This window comes from Misgurnus anguillicaudatus, chromosome 22, assembly GCF_027580225.2.
Source record: "Misgurnus anguillicaudatus chromosome 22, ASM2758022v2, whole genome shotgun sequence".
In the NCBI taxonomy this organism is placed as follows: domain Eukaryota; kingdom Metazoa; phylum Chordata; class Actinopteri; order Cypriniformes; family Cobitidae; genus Misgurnus; species Misgurnus anguillicaudatus.
Window position 1 is genome coordinate 23,720,950 of NC_073358.2, and position 17,970 is coordinate 23,738,919.

The window sequence follows — 17,970 nt, forward strand, 5'->3', positions numbered from 1 at the left end:
GTGACAGGAGCTGGCTGAGGCATGCTGGGTGGATGTTACTCAGGCAGAGACGCAGCTTCAACTTGCTAAGCCATTACACATGATTGCAGCACACCACACAAAGCCACACAGCTGGGGCATCCTGTGTCACATCCTCATCAAAATCCTTTTGGGAGGATAATTTTAAAAGCACCCAGAGGTCATATTTTCCGGCCCTGATTTTAAGTTTGTTCTTTGATTGGAGCGAGATTGAGGGAAGGGGTTCATATTCTATCAAGATTATGCAATCAATACAACTTGTCTGTGAAGTAGATCAATAATGCATCTCTTTGGAAATCGTCAATCATGTCGGAGTTGGGTATAAAAAGTGCAATTAGGACCACCGTTTCTAAACATCCAGCCTTGACGTCTTTCAGGGCCAAAGAAAGAAGCCATTCTGCATCATTAACGTTGTATTATTGTGTGATGAAGCCCACTGCTGAGCACTTCCCCTCAGCTGCCTCAGGCTCCAGGGCTGCGAAATGAGTTTTTGTACTGATCTAGGACCAGCCATCTAAACCTTAATAATTCTAGGAGAAAGATCCGAAGGCACACATTGAAAGCTCGGCCTATGACAAGCTTCGTTTTTTTTATTCTGTTGCATATAATGGCTTGTGACCCTAATATGATTTAAAGCTTTTTAAAATTTCCTGATTTCACCCACCATTTTCTTATTTCTCAATGGCAGAGATTATATGCACTACTTTCATCACCACACAGTTTTATCAGCTATGAATCACACAATGCAGTCACAGAGTTACTTGGTGCATAGAGATGGGTGACATAACATCAGTTTACATTTCAATTCAATTAGGATTTATTGGCATAGCATAGTAGCAGCAGCAATGCATTGGCATAGTGTTTCCAAAGCATTAAGGATTTGTTTTTGTCTATAAAGAATGTTTTAGAGAAGATACAGTCAGATTTAAAAAATTATTTATGAAGAGCTCATATGCAAAATCCGCTAAACGCCAACTCCATCAAAAATTAGATAATGATATTGACCGAATGCTCTCGGAACGTATCATCAAATACTTTCATTTCAAATCTGCTTAATCCATAAGAAAAAAAACTGTTTTTTGGCAGAATCGTTTAAATGCCACGTCGATTTTTCAACAAAGTTCACAGAAGACGATTTGGATGAATGAAGGTGCACGTACATAAAGCGGCAAGAATTTTACCCAATTAAATATGTTGACCGGATATATTGGGATACAAACCGAATTTTTAAAGTGTTTTACTTTTATTCAGGAAAGACAGTGACTGAAGATTTTTGCATGTAGGCCAGTACAAATACAGAGGGTTTTGCTGCGAAAGACATTAGTTAAATACCATTAAACTTCAAATTAATTGGAAGAAATATAAAAAAAGGCAAACCAAAGCTCAGGTCTTAGGAGTTTAATGCAGTGGTTCTCAAACTGGGGACCAAGGCCCCCTGAGAGGCCTGAGATGGTGCCAGAGTCTCAGTTTAATGACATTTTATAAAATACGTTAATTGATCATAACTTCTGTGTAATTACAAATCATAAAAATAAGGATACTAACCAAAAGCACTCAAGCTGGGGGGCCCTAAAATGGTGCCGGGGGGCCCCAGTTTATTGACATTTAAAAAAATTGTATTTATCACAAATTTTGTGTAATTTAACCTCCGAAAAATAAGGCAACTAACCAACAACACCACATTGTTTAATATAATATGTTTTGTTTAATAAAAATGTTACGTTTTGGAATGTTTTATGTTTCTTGGGCCGCACAGGGGGGCCGCACGACAAAAAAGTTTGAGAACCACTTGTATAATATAATATGTTTTGTTCAATTCAAATTTTAAGTTTTGGAATATTTTATTTTATAAATTTTCTTTGGGGGGCCATGAAGGGATGCACCGTACACAAAGGGGAATGCACACCACTGGTTTAATGTTATAATACAAATTTTAAGGAAGTGTTATTCTCTTTATACAATTGAGTTTATTTGTGAGGAAAAACATTCAATGTTCTTTGATGGTGTTCATGCTGATAGACCTCAAGGAAAATAGCAAATAGGGAAACTCGTATGATGTGAACGGGTTTTTGTTAGCTGGCCTCTTTGAAATCAACTATGTTCCTAGACTTCAAAATTGGGGACTTTAGAACTTTGGATGAGGAAAATTAAAATGTAAATGACCACCTTTGCTAAATTAACTGCAGAGTCTCTATCAATATACCTACGGTAGTTCACCAGGAGCAGGGTTGGTTATACCTTGGTTTAACCAGGTATAACCAACCCTGCTCCTGGTGAACTACCGTCCTGTAGACTTCAGTTCCAACCCACCCTTAACACACCTGTCTGTAATTATCTAGCAACCCTGAAAACATTGATAAGCTTGTTCATCTGTGTTTGATTGGGGTTGGAGGAAAAATCTAAAGGATGGTAGCTCACAAGGAGCTGGGTTGGAGACCCCTGCTTTAGACCCTTACGTCAGTGATTATCCATTAGATATTGTTCCACATAGAATAATAAAACAGAATAGTTCACATAGAACAAATGATAAACCATATTGTTTAGAAAATTGCAGACCTCTCCACAAGTTACATGCCAAAGTGAATGTTAATATACTGTGCAAGTATTAGTTTTTTTGTTGAAACCCACTGATTGAAAGCTATGTTGTGAATTTCTTTCCCCATGCTAATGCGTTTTGAGTGTCATCACACGGGACATGGAGCAGCAGTGTGCAGATGGAAAATGAGATGTGCAAAATGTGGTGTGCACTGGAGCATTATAAATGTCAAGTGACTGATAGGCTCCGCTATTGTAACTGTAGAGGTTTCCATAGTGCAGCGTATGGAGCATGTCAAGTACAATTGAAAGGTAGGATATACAAAAATATACGGGCAACGGAAAGTTTCGTGTGTGGAGGAATGTGAGAATAGAAATAATGGGAGAAATATTTTGACAGGGTTTGTGTGGGATGGAGTCACAAGCTCTAATGTTACTGAGGTGCAGCCATCAGTCTTCTGCAACAGAGAAATTGTTAATAGTAAAAAAAAAAAAATGAGAAATATAGTTGCAATACTTACAGTATATCATCAGTGATGACTTGTCTTGTGCATTAAATGGAAGTAAGATATGATGGTTTCAAACTATTCAAATTCTTTTGATTCATTTAAGGTGTGTGACAATTACCAGTATGTGATTTGCTGGATTTAATAAACGTTGGAATGTAAAAAGTATTATAAAGAAAGAGGAATTAACAGCCTTTTAAAGAGAAAAGGTTAGGAATGTAAAGATTTATGGTAGCTGCTGGGAGAAGCAATTAGTGAATCAAGTTTATAGTGGTATAACATTATGACTTTCCTAACCTTACAGATTTCCTATAATGCCTGCAATTTTATTGTTTATGCTGGCATTGTATGTTCTTACACATAGGCAGTTATTAAAAAAAATTTATTGATTCACATTGAACAAAACAAAGTATTTAAACAGGCACAGCTAGAAATCATCAGGGCCAGCATTCATGTGGGTTCTGGCTCATTCAGGTATAGACAAACAAGCAAAAACGAAAGCCAACAAGGAAAAACGTTGAAATGAATATTAAGTTATCCAAATCAGAGGGAAATATAGTGTGAAGTGAAATAATGAAAAAAAAATGGCAGCAGCAGTGGCACAATGAAACAAAAGGAAGGCACTTTTATTCAATACAAATTCGAGTGGGTGTTACGATATAACGGAAGGAACAGAAAAGAAAAAGTAATTTTAAGCAGATTAAGAATGGGACATAGCAACCTACATGGTACTAAATGGTTCTTCATATCACGTGAGAACACCCAAGAAGAACATGTACCCAGTGTCAGAAATATGAGACAGTTGAGCATATCCTTATATCTTGTGGGAAATTTTTTCAGGAAAGGAATAAAATGATGAAATAGAGAAAAATGTTAAAAGCATTTTAGAATGTGCATTTGCAGAGAATGGATAAGACTTTAAAATTTTGATTTCTAAAAAGAAACAGCAAAGTCAGAACAGAAGGTGGCAGTAATGCAACAAATTGGATGCCAGCTGCCGTAAAACCCCAAAGAAGAAGACTTCCTGCAAAATGGCGGTTTTGGTGCGTTTATTTTCAGAGCTCTCATAAACGTTTAAGTTTATTTCGTTTTTCCTGCGCTCTTCCATTCATATTTTTCAAGTTAGTCAATTTAAACAAAAATGTCTGTCCCTGAAATTAAATGATGCGTTTTGAAACGTTTTTCTCGATCTAAAAATACCTATGGCTATTTCTGCGAATATTTATTTCCAAATGGGCCATCAGTGGGTGATCGTGATGAGCCTTAATAGGACATGAATAAATAATATTAAATATAATAAATAAATATTAAAAAGCATTCCTTGGTAATATACAATAGTTAAATTACACCGAACTTACAAGGTTCAATCAAATCACAAGTTTAATATGTACATACCATATTGTAGTGCTGTGAAGATATAAATAGAATCTCTCAAAGATAGTTTTGTGTTTATTGTCGTAGTTTTTTTTGTGCCGTATATAAGATTTTGTTTCATTCTTAGCAACCTAAAAAAAGTAGATTGCAAGTATTCTGTAACTAAAACTGTTTTGGCTGCTATCCATGTTTCATGTCCTGCTTTTAATTTTTTTTCCTATATCTGCGTACTTCTGCATTATCATGAAATGTGCTGAATGTCGTGAAATTTTTATTCTGAGATTTTTTCCTGCTATCTAGGAGAGATTAAGCATGAATGTAATGTATTAACATTGCATTAACGTTGTTTTATAAAAGAGTAGGATTTATTTTTTCCATCTTATGCTCAAATGGAAATGAGAAACGTTGTTTTTGTTACTGGGTTGAGAGTTGATTAGTAGAGAAAACAAAAAGAATAGCTCGTAGGATATGTTGACAAAATTTACCTCGTCTCACAAGCTGCCAAGATGACTTGTGATTGTGTATGTATCTCTAAAATAAATTGAACCTTCTCCCTTTGTATTTTTATATTTTTACAGTTTGTGCATGTAAATAAAAACGATTGGACTGCAGCCATCGTCTGTGACGCGAACGCTTTAGCGCATGCGCCGGAAGTTGCTGCCGCAGACAGCGACACTGATTCGGCAACGCAGAGCAACAACACGAGAAAAAAATCAAAACACAGTATCCAAAAATACTGGTCCATTACGATGTTTTGAGCAATGTGTATTGCCATGGTCCACGAAGATGTAAGTATATCTTGTTTGATATCAGTGTACTGATTCTGTGTTCGATTGTTTACTATTTATCCATTTCACTAAGCTTTAGAAAGCAACAAAGGAGTCAGCTATCTATTTCATTTAGTGTAATAAAGAGTCTAATTAAACAGCTGGCTTCATGCTGTAGGCCAATACACAAGATTGACATTATTGTTTATAAAACAAATATTAATATACCGATAAGCATGTGGTAACCAAACCTGTTTATGTAAATTGTACAATAATTTCTCTAAAGGTTCGTATTGTTGAACTATCATGAATGCATTGGCAGCTAACGATAGCTGTATTTAATTACTTTTTAAGAAATCTGTATTTCTATTTTCCATAAATGGATTTTTAGTAAATGTGTTTCTACGCTTGATGATGCGTTTTAGGGGTAGGCGGTGTCATACACAGGGCCTGTGGGAACTTCAGCAAAAAGACTGCTAGTCACATGCGATGCAGAATTCGCATTTGATCCTCTCGAAAAGAAATGATATAAATTCATGGCCGTGACCTTTGCTGAATATCAAAGGCGTTGTCTCGAAATGTCACCGGGGATTTCTCTGGCGAGCAGCAGTGCGGTGTTTGAAGCTGGGGGTTTTGACAGCAGATCGGTTGGTGGGTGGAAAGTTATAAAGTCGCATATCATTAGAGGGTTTATTGGTTTGTGATGAATTGACTGCGATCCACATATATGTACGACTTTGCGGCGACGTTTTATTAGCCATTTGGATAGCAATGTACAGTTGCTCTGTCATAAATCTAACTGTAGTCTAGACAGATGGAGTCAATTTAAAGTGTTTAATTGTTCAAATAATTCACATAGTTTCATGTGACACAGGCCACCCATCCAAGATGTAGTCTTTGTTTCTCATTTAGTATAGTCATAAGTGATTCATTGATAAAGACTGATTGCACCTGCTTCATTATATATTTCACCTTTATTAAAGTGCTTTCGTCAAACTTAATATCCCCAAAACCAGTTTACTAAAATATTACTTTTGCACCAGTGCCTGTTTGTGAATAAATACGCGATACGTTGCATAGTCGCAGATGAATGCAGTTTCGGATGAAAGGGGTCGGCAAGGTAACAAAGGGTTGACGTCATGCATCGCATCCGCCCGCACGACTTCCAACTCTAAATTCCGCCCCTTTTCTTACAGAAACCCTTGTGATTGGTCAAACATTCTGCTCGACGCTTCCTTGTCTGACCGACAACCAATCGGAGAGATTTCTTTGGGAGGCTTCCGTGTTGATGTAAAAGAGTGGGCGGGGTCAGTTTGTGGAGAAAGCAGTGCGATAGACGCTACTGCTTGAACCGCGACGACACCGTATCTAGCGTGTGTAGCTCCGCGGCTGTCCGTGTTGAATTTCATTCGCGGTCCAGGGGATTTTAAACATGCATATCGGTCCCGTGGATTGGTGCTAAATGTGTGCGATTTCAACGAATGTAAATAACTGGATCTCGGGGTAAGACTAAAGGTTATGTATGGCAGGGAGACCTGCAGTGTTTTATTCCTGACCATATGTTGTGATCCCCGACCGCATGCTTTCATCAGAGGATTTCATTCAGTTAGCCGACTTTTGGCAGCACTGAGATTTTCCCATCTGTGTAAACTGGCAACAGCGTTATTTGCTTGCAAAATCGTTCCTGTCTTGCATATCAGAGCTTGTCATCCTTTGCAAAAGTTTAGCTTTAATAGACAGAGGTTGGATAAATTAAAGCGATTACTTTTAAACGTAACCTGAAGCATCAGTGTAAATTATTTAGACGTATAGTGACGTTGCGATTATACATTTCATCAGTTACAGAATCATTTGCTTTTGGTTTCCAGAGGTTTATGTGGTTTTAAAAGCGCAGTTAGGATTTTTTGTCACGCTTGTACACTAACCAGTTTTAAAAGCTCAATTACCTAACACTGTGAGTGTGTTTATTTGATTTACGTCTCCGGTATCTTGCGCTCACTCAGTTAAAACCAGAGCTTGACATTAGTTACCCACAGAGTGCAGTTTTATATCATTGCGCTGTCTTCTGTCTGCCCTACATTTTCCAAAGGCTGGATAATTAAATTTCAGACTCCTATTTCCAGAGAAACACGGTCTCCTATTCTCAGTACAATTATCGAGCGTGGTGAAGGATCATTTTGGCATCTGGGTGTAACGTTTCCCTTTTTCTATGAGAAGCTATTATGTGATTTGCCTTTTTGAATGGATCGCGGGGGCTGTGGTTTTAAATATGCATGCCTGCTCATTGAAGAAAATACATTTTCTCTCATGTATCTGTCGTTTCTCCAGGCGCCGAATCACCCGAGCTTGTTTAATGACATTTTTTGAGAGTAACCTGTTTACATTTGCTGTGGTCCTGTTTGTTTGCCTGAAGGCTGATCCACTCATAGCCCTTTTTCATCTGTTGTCATTAAACTGCAATGCTGTCATGTCAATATCCATTGTGTTAATTGAATAACAGTGTGGTCACAGTGTTAAAATATCTCCAGGTGCTTAGTTTTTGTAACGCATGGCAACCTGCTAATGCATTTGATAATTAACACATTCCTCTGTTTGTGCATGGGGCGCATATGGCTGCTTTTTCCTTTTAAGTGGTTTATGTTTAATTAACCTACATGGGTTAAATGAAGAGGGAGCAAGTGTAATTTTTGTGTGTTTGTTGTTGTTTTTCAGAAAACCACTCTTAAGCTGCCAAAACGGCATATTTGTTGGGTGTAGGTTGACCATCAAGCATAAAGGAGGGAGCAGTCATTGTAGGGCAAATACCAAACATGGCAACCTGTTCTTTATGAAAGCCATAAATTCATTCCAACAGGGGTATTTGTTTCCATGCTTAGCCGCTTTTATGTTATTGTCACTAGTCGTATGCTTTTAAGCTGTAACTTGTGTAAATATGTCAGAAAATGTAAACGTGTGCAATATTTAAACAATGTGTTTTGTAGTTTTATATTCTGGCTGTTGGGTCATGCCATTTGACTGTTGAGCTCACAGACATGTTGTAAATACTGATAGTAATTGTTAGGAGAGACACGAACAGACACAGATCTTGTGATTTTTGGAGATCAGTTGAGTAAGGTCCAAGTGGACAGATTTCTCAGCCGAAGGACGAGCAATCACAGCTTGTGAGTTACAGTGTCGGTGATAGAGTGGAACTCGAGTGTCAGAAATGAAAAAGGAGATGAGAAGAACGTTTTGGGCTGTTTGTTTATCTGAACTAGATTGTGTGCAGTTATAATGCAGTTAATATGCGCAAGATGCATACAATTATTTATGTATAATTTATATTATTTATAAATATATATACATAATTTATAAAACTATATATTTTTCTTAAAATTATACATGCATGTGTGCATATTTATATATACATAGTTAATACACAGTTCACACACATATATGATGTAAACAAAAACTTTTATTCTGCTATAGATTAATCGTTATGCATCCATATGCACAACTTTTTGGTTGTTACACATGATTTTCATACATTCATTTTTAATTCCAATCTTTGCTTGCATCTCCTTACAAATAGACAAATGCTTTTGTGCTTATTTTAAAGCTTTGATTGTAACTTTATACTAAAATACTTTTAAGTTAAAAGACAAATAATAAAATTATCATCTCAAACCCCCTTAATGTTACTCCCATTCCAATTAGACTAAAAAAGTATTTTATTCACATAGCAGTAAAGTCTGATTGTGCCTTATAGCTCACATGTCCAACCTGCGTGTATTTGTGGTGTGCCTGCACATTTGCACAGCTGTTTCCCACTTCATGCCAGCTGGAGTAAAATGCATGTACACAGGTTCCGTGTCTCTTCCCACCTATTGAGAGAGTGAGAGTTGAACACCCAGCTGTTAAATCAGGCCACACACACACATACACTTTTTATCCATTTCTCAACATCTTTAGTTGCAGAAAGACCATAAACCCTCACTGCCGTCTTTCACTTTCTTTGCTTTAAACAGACCGAAACTCTCCTTCCTTCTCACTCATAGCAGCCTAAAGAAAGCAACTGTTGCCTGACTCATAAAATCCTTTTTTTGTGGGGGTCCACGACTTAAGAGGACCGAAAGGGATCAGCTGAGAATGACAGTCAGATAAGCCTGTTAGATGCCAGTGGGAAACCTTATGTCAGTGAAGCCAATTGAGCCAAATGTGTTTACTAGACACCCCTGGGTTGGCTTATGGGGCCACAGCGATAGGTACGTTTGGTGGTGTTCATTTTTGTTTGGATACAGATTTTGTCTTTTCTTTGGATTGTTGTATCTGCCTTGCTGTGCGCTCTGATATGGAGTGATATGTGTTGTTGTAAAAGTTGTTTTGGGTGCTCCATGTGTTGCTCCCGAGCAATCAGACCAGACTAGGGTTGCATAGCGATTAATCGTGATAAATCTATTGCAGAATAAAGGTTTTTGTTTACATCATATATTTGTGTGAACTGTGAATAATAATTTTGTATATATTAATATGCACACATGCATGTATAAAAAAAATATATATATATATATATATATATATATATATATATATATATATATATATATATATATATATATATATATATATATATATATATATATATATATATATATATATTACAAACACATATATATATATATATATTACAAACACATATATAGTGCTGCCTCACGATTAGTCGCGACTAATTGTTTGCAAAATAAAAGTTTTTGTTTACATAATATATGTGTGTGTACTATGTATAATAATTATGTATATATAATTACACACATATACATGCATCATTTTAAGAAAAAATATGCTTATATAATACATATTTATATTTATATATATATTATAAGTTATATGTAAATATAAACATGTATATACACATGCAAATGTTTCTTAATTATATACATGCGCGTGTGTGTGTATTTATACATAATTATTATACACAGTACACCCACATATATTATGTAAACAAAAACGTTTATTCTGCAAATGGTTAGTCGCAACTAATCGTGAGGCAGCACTTCACATATATGATGTAAACAAAAACCTTTATTCTGCAATATATTAATCGCGATTAATCGTTATGCAACCCTAACCTACACATAGTCATGTTAAAAGAGTATTTTTATTGAAATGCACACTGTAAAAAAATACTTTGCTGCCTTAAAAAATTCTTTGTTGAATCAACTTGGATTCACAAGTCATTTCAACTTACTCTTATTTATCTTGACTAATGAGTTGTTATAACTACAGGTGAGTTGTTATAACTTATAAATTTAAGTTGACTTTTCTCAACTATATTTTATAAGTTGTGACAACTAATTTCTGTTGACATGACTTGCAAATCCGAGTTGATTCAACAAAAAATTCTAAGGCAGCAAAGTCCTTTTTACAGTGCATTTATGTTTATCTGTTAAAAATCTGATGGTGTTGATCAAATCAACTGGTATTTTTTGCAATCAATATCAGCATTGTACTACTAATTTATGCACTTAATAAAAGGCTTGATTTGAGCAGACCAATATTTTAAAATGAGTGATCTTATTGTCTTTTTCTTTTACAATTGTATAGAATATGTGTCATAAAGAATGTCCCTAAAATAACATTTAAAGGTGGTGTGTGTAAATGTTACACACACCACCTAGTGATGAGATTGCGAATTGCAACCAACATCTCACCCCTCAATTTCAAAACGCATATGTTAGCCGCCACAGGACAAACATGTCATTGTCTGAGTCAATGTAGGGACGAAAGGCGATGTGTAGGACAGTTTGTCTATTTAGGTTTACTGTAGAAACATGATGGCGACTTCCTTGTAAGGAGACTTGCGGTATATGTAGATAAAAATGGCTCATTCTAAGGTAATAAAAACAATACAGTTCAATATGTAAGGTCTTATATAATAAATCGTTATTTATATTATATTGCATTTCTGATAATAGATTCTTCTAAAAGTTACACAACGCACATTTAAAATACTTGTTTAAAATCACAAAGTAGCCAAAAGTATAAAACCACATAAAGTATTAATTTCCTTATCACTCTCGGGATTTTTTCCTGAAATTAAGCCTGAATTTTATTTCTGAGATATTTAGACATGTTGTGTACATTAAAAGCAGTGATCTGTCACCCTTTAGTACCTGTGAAATGAAAGTGTTTACTGAGCAATGTCCGGCATAGTGTCACCTACCTAAATATAGGGATTAGACCTGTTTTAGGACCATGTATTTGTGTTTGTATTTAATGCTGTAAAACAGGAATGTGTTTATCCCATCTGTCTGTGGGACAGTGATGTTAAGGGCAGCAGCAGTCATCTGCTCTTATCTGTTTATGGCTGTAGATAAGACCTCTGGATATCTGACCCTCCCTTCTGTCTCTGCCCTGCTGCATAATGAGGGTTGGCTTGGCAAATTGCATATCTGTCCAGCGTAATCTGAAAAGATGCCATTAGCATGGCAGCACTCTCATCTCCTGCTCTGGTGACAGGGAGCCTGCTGTGTGATGGGACTTTTTGTGGTCATGTGACACTGAGCTTAATTGTAAAGATAGGGAAATGTGATTTTCCCCTGCAGTTGATGAGGTCAAAATCATGTGACGATAAAGTCACTTTTGAAAGCATAAAAGTGTACGGTTAGTTTTAAAGTTGTGGTGTTTGTTGTATTCCATGTGGAGTGGGGGAAAGAATGTACCTATGCTATAAATTGAAATTGAAATTACATGATGGCCAAATCCTACATTTAACTAATTCATGTTAGTGCACATACATTAGAAGCAATGAGTAGTGAACACACAGACTGCATGCTGTGGAGACGTCACACTCACACCCGACCCTTGGAGCAATTGGCCTTTTGGGTAATTGGGCCTTTGGGGTAAGATGCCTTGCTAAAGAGCACCAACAGTTGTTTTCTGCCGTCATTGGGAATCAAACCCATCACCTTCATGGTTACAAGACTGGCGACTCTCTAACCACAATTGATCCTGTGTGTAACACATGGGTTTATGTAATGTCACAGTTAAACAGACCATGTGTGATGGCCACCTCTATTTTGAGTCTTTATAGGGATTTCTTCTGCTGTGACGCATGCATTTGTGTTGAAATATGTGTTGTTTTAACAACAGCTGAATTAGGATTTGACATGTGTACTGTAGGATGTTCATATTGACCGTTTAACCGCTAACCAAAGGTTAGAATTTATGACCGATTAATATAAGCAGTTAAAAGAAAAAAATATTTGTTAACTCACGGTGCGTGTCGACATGTGCCTACAGACAATCCCCTCTTTGGATATTAATTCTCTGGACTGATTGTGTGCCCTTGATAATGTAATGTCGCGTGAAAATTTTATAATGTATTAATCCTGGTTCTGTTGTTGATCTGTTGCTGCTGTTTGCAGTGCACGTTTACATTAAATAAAATGTTTGTATTGTTCATGGGTCACAGACAACTGTCAACTGTATTTTACTCAATGAAAATGTAATATTAAAATCTTATCAATTAACGGTTAATGTTTAGTTTAGTTAACAAGCTGCGGTTCTCAGTCTGGAAATGAACTGAAATGAACATCCATAGCTTGTATTGTGACTTTTGTTTTATGTTTATAGGTACTCATCCAATGACTCAGTGGCAATTCTTGCAGGATTTTAATGAAAAATATATATTATTTAATAAATCTTATTAAATAGAGAGCATTTCATCTTGCTGACATTGCTGTGTAAAAAGCTGATATAGTTTTTTCTTTTTCAAAAAAAAAGCATGTTTAATGATATATGGTTGCAGGTTTTCATAGTTTTGAAATTTTTTGACAAGCTTGTTTTGCATTATTAAATTACCTACTGCAGTCCAATATAATTAAATAATTAACAGTCTGTAGTGAAAAATCTACGAAAAATGCATGCATATATAAATAAAGTATTAATAATGTTAATATCGCACACTCATTTTGGCTAATGATCTTAAAATGGAGAGCAATCATTATTTTCTGTGCTGATTTGTTGTAAATATATAATTCTGTCCACATTATCTACATCGTGGAAATCTGGTTTCTAAGAGATTTACTGGTTTTGTACACTTGAATCTGATCAAATTTGCTGTTTGATAATGTCTCGGGTAAGGGACATCTGTCATGAAGGCCACCTTTGGCTATGTGCTTCACAGAAAGCAGGCACCTGTCCTGTTTGTGTGCGTGTTTCTCTGCTAAGTCAGTTTATTGTGTTCCGTATTTTTTTTATGATGAATCTATGTAATGTATAAGGATTACCTGGTGTCATTAAAACTTTAAATGGTATGATGGAAAATTAAGCCAAAGTAATTGCTTTTGGATAAGAGACCAGTATTACATAACACAAAAGGTTGAGTCAGCAGACACCTAAAGAGAGAGAACGAAAGGAAGGTGGGAAATGGGCGTGTTATGGTTGTGAATGTTTGGCATGTTTGTTAAATTTTGTCATGCCAGCATCTGCTCCCCAACTCATAAAAGCTCTGATGAATGTTCTTTGCCACAGGCACACACTTAATTGTCGACCCTTGCTATTGGTTGGCTTTTTATCAGAGGCTGTTTCCCCATTACCTGTATATCTCCATGTCAAACCTGAGGCTGTCACTCCAGTCGTGCCAACATCTGTTCAGAGACGTTATTAAAGATATTTAAATAAAAAAATCTTTCAAAACCTAAATGTACGCCAGTTTCTTAGTTCTTGTTTTACTTTTATTTCCATCTCTTTCATATATACTTTTAGCATTTAAGAGAAATAATATATATAAAGGGGACATTTCACAAGACTTTTTAAAGATGTAAAATAAAGCTTTGGTATCCCCAGAGTATGTATGTGAAGTTTTAGCTCAAATACCCCACAGATCATTTATTATAAAATGTTAAAAATGCCACTTTGTGAGTGTAAACACACTTTGGGTGTGTCCTTTAAATGCATATGAGCTGATCTCTGCACTAAATGGCAGTGCCGTGGTTGGATAGTGCAGATTAAGGGGCGGTATTATCCCCTTCTGACATCACAAGAGGAGCCAGATTTCAATTACCTTTTTTTCACATACTTGCAAAATGGTTACCAAAATCACATTTTCTAGGTTGATAGAAGCAATCATATGCGTCCTTAAAAAGGACTTAGCAGAGTCTTGTGGTTTATTGAAAAAAAATTACTGAGATTTAGGATTACAGTTGCCACAATTGACTACTTGTGAAATTGTGCATGCTGAAGAACTTGTGTAAGACTAAAAAGAAGCTTTAGTACCAAAAGGAAAAGGCCAGTTTGTCATTATTTGTATTTTTTTATATTTGCTAATATATGTTATGATGTTCAGTCAACTCTGCAAAAAGACTGGCAGGGTTTGACGACATTGTTGGTATTATGTTGAATGCTTCTGATTGGTTGACAAATGTTCTAAGGATGTTAATTATTTTTTTAGTAAACACACACCTAAGCTGTCAAATGTCTTAAAAATAACCACCAGAGATGTCTGTGGTAAGTGGAATAATTGACTCCGGTCCCTTAAATTATTTGAAAATAATGCAAGCTTCGCTTTATGCTGCATTACCACCATGGGTGTGCATTATTTTCGAATAATTCAACAGCCCGTCGTCAATTATTTCTTACCTATAAAGCTGCATTAGATACGTCTGACTAAAGACTTTTCTATAGTTGTGTTTTGTGTGTCTCCGTTTCGATGAAAAGGTAAAGGTAAAAGTCAAAAGAGTATTGACCTGGACATCCTGTAAAAACCCTTTCATTGTGTACCGGCACAAGAGTCCCACCATTATGCAAGTGTGTGTGTTTGTTTAGCATGTGTGCGAATTTCAGTTTGTGTGTGTGTGTGTTATTTCAGTGTAAAGGGATCCAGAGGAGAATAGTGGCCCTATACAGTACGTGCCCACTAAATCAGTGCTCTTGTTAAGCCCCATTGTTGTGGCCATTGAATACTCAATGCTGAATGTTAAATGCTATCTCTGCACAGGGGCGAAATGGCTAGATGACCTTATTCCTGTGGTAGAGAGAAACGGAAGGAGTAGGTTTGACCAGAATGTTTATTTTTTATTTTGTGAAAAGGGCTTGTATTTAAAAGCAGGAGTGTGGGTGAAGGGTAAGCGTTGATCTTCACAGAGTCTGCATGAAAGAAGCTTAAATGAATTCTGAATGGACATTTGTGTTCAAACCTGAAGCCAACGTGCGTTGCGTGTTCATTCTAAGAGTGCCTTCTGCCATGGTAGATTAGCCTCAGCACCTTTGGACATTTGAGATGGTTTCATATCTCTCACGTGTGCTTGTGAGATTGAAAGGCTGGTGGGGGCTCAGTGCAAGCCGATATTGCCTGCACTTCTTGGTCTGTTCGGTTATGAGCCGAGTGTTATTCTGTGTATGACTACCAAGCATTATGTTATTTTATGTGACTCTGGCAAAGTAATAATTTGAAAGTTATTACATTGACCACAGGCTAGAGTTTATTGATCTGGTAATCTCTACTGCAATTCCTGAAATTTTACACAAGGAAGCATTTCAGCGATCTTATCCACATTCGTGCAGGTCTGCAACTTCAAAGTCATTTTTAATGAACTCTCTTTATCTAGAATTAAGCTTGCGTGCGCTTCCTTTGAAGCTTAAGAGTAATTATCTTTTATCCCAATTTAAAACATTTCATTTAACAACTGTATAGATTACTTGTAGGCTGATTTATGTTCCGGCCAACTCTACTTAGCAACCATAGCTCAACCAATGGTGTAAGTTTGGGTCTATTTCTCTAACCAATGGAAAGGAGGAATGTCCATTTGGTAATAAGAATAAGAAATGGCACACTTAAGTTTTAAAGACCCCCACAGCTTTGTTCAATGCATAGGTTGTTAATTTTCAGTCGTTTATAACATGCATTTAAAAAGCAACACTCGTCAAACATAATCATTTTACATATTCTTTATTATCATGAAAATACCTGAAAAGGTTTGAAGAACAACAATATAAATATATGAAGAGTTTCGTTGCAAAACGAGATAACCACCGTTTTTTTAATTGTTCAGAAATCACGTTTTTTGGTTGTGCATTCCAATTAATTTCAATGCAAATGCAGTTGGTTTGTTTTGATTAAAACCTTTATAACTTAAAAAATACAGCTAAGAAGCACCATAAAACAAAATAATAACATGATAACGTAATAATAAGCATGTTTTGAGAAAAATGTTAAAAAATGGATTTTTCTCGTTTTGCAACGAAACTCTTCATATGCTTAAAGCAGGGTTTCCCGCTGAAATTTGTTAGTTAAGGTGGTATGATTGGGCGGGGCCCGGGGCGTGCCAATCAAAGGGGCGGGGCATACACGTTATGATGAAAATTAAAATATTTTTATTTAAAACACTCAAATAAAACTTAATTTTGAAGAAACTATGACAAAAAATGCACACATACTAGATTATTAATGAATTAAATGTTTAAACTCTAACGGGAAAAGCTGCGTGATGAAGTGAAACTAAAGGGTTAATAAACACAACCTAAAGCAGATGTTGTAGAAGAAATGATAGATAGCGCAAAAATTGTAAAAACATTATTTTCCACTATTAATTACATTATCTTTAAGGAGTGTAAATACTGTAGCATGTAAATAATGCACATAAATTACGTGAGTAAGAGCGTTCAACAATTATATAATCAACAGGCACGTGAAACCTAGCTAGCAGGTTGCTCAAACAACAAAATCACCTGCTACATGTAACTTACTTTAAATTTGCAACAACTATAGACTAATACAATAACAGGCTTAAATAAACCCAAAACATAAGTGCACTTACAGTTCTCACGGACTGGCTATCCTCCAGACATGACGGACCACCACGTCTTTATCTTATTTCATCCGTGTGGCACGCGTGCACGCTCGCGGTGTGAAGCGCGTCTGCGCTATTCTTCGAGATGCACTTGACGGCCTTTTTTGCAGCAATTTTTGTTTTTGAACGACCTAGTTAAGGCGGTAGGGTTTCCCAGCTTAGGCGGGCGGCCTGAACTGAAATGTGCTGTGGGAAACCCTGCTTAAAGGGACACTCCAATTTTATGAAAATATACTAATTTTCCAGCTCCAAGCAACATCGGCCGATATATCGGTGCACCCCTACATAAAATGTTTCTATTTTCAACATTTTTTGAAGTACTTTAGTGTATAGATGAAGCTTACAGCTGACAGAATCATACTAAATCCTAAAAAGACGAATTCATGGGGACTTTACCGTGTTGTTTAGAGACTGTTTGCCCAGATTGAGGGTTTATTAACTGGTGCAGGCTGACCTACGTATCTGTTTACTTCCTTGTCCACAGCACAAAGTCTCACTTTCTTGGCTACTTAATCCAGGAATGTGCCTCCACATTGGGTGAGCTCAGCTGCAGGGATCACATTGCCCCATAATGACAGGTCAGAGTTGAAGAGCGTTAAAGTGGACAGCCGCGTGAAGAGTGAGGCTGGTATTAGGCTGGACTTTGCCTTTGGCTAAGTCAAATGATGGTGACAGTTCGTTCAGGATCAGTGGCGATATTTGGCTGGGTGTTACAGGGATCTACTCTGAAACAGCACCTGTGGCCTGAGGGAAGGGCAGAATAAGGGGGACCAACAGTTTCACTTAATGTTGCGTCAACTCTAAACATAACTGTTTGTAAAGAGGATTTGCTCCACAATCAATGTTGGATGCACAGCTGGACCTTTATGGGTTACAAAGTAAACATTTCCAGAAGTAAATTTGAAAGTTTGCATTCCAATATGATATATTTTATATACA

The 17,970-nt window shown here is 36.4% G+C and overlaps 1 protein-coding gene across 2 annotated transcripts in view; it reads left to right on the forward strand.

Annotated features, from left to right (window-relative positions):
• Positions 1-5,011: 5,011 nt before the first annotated feature.
• Positions 5,012-17,970, forward strand: part of fam222ba (family with sequence similarity 222 member Ba) — a 54,540-nt gene continuing 41,581 nt past the window's right edge. The window contains exon 1 of one of the 2 annotated variants that reach the window (XM_055200020.2): positions 5,012-5,220. The gene's annotated coding sequence lies outside the window, so the exon portion shown is untranslated. Of the gene's footprint in view, positions 5,221-6,483; positions 6,704-17,970 lie in introns of those variants that run through there. The other variant, XM_055200021.2, reaches the window with a different exon arrangement.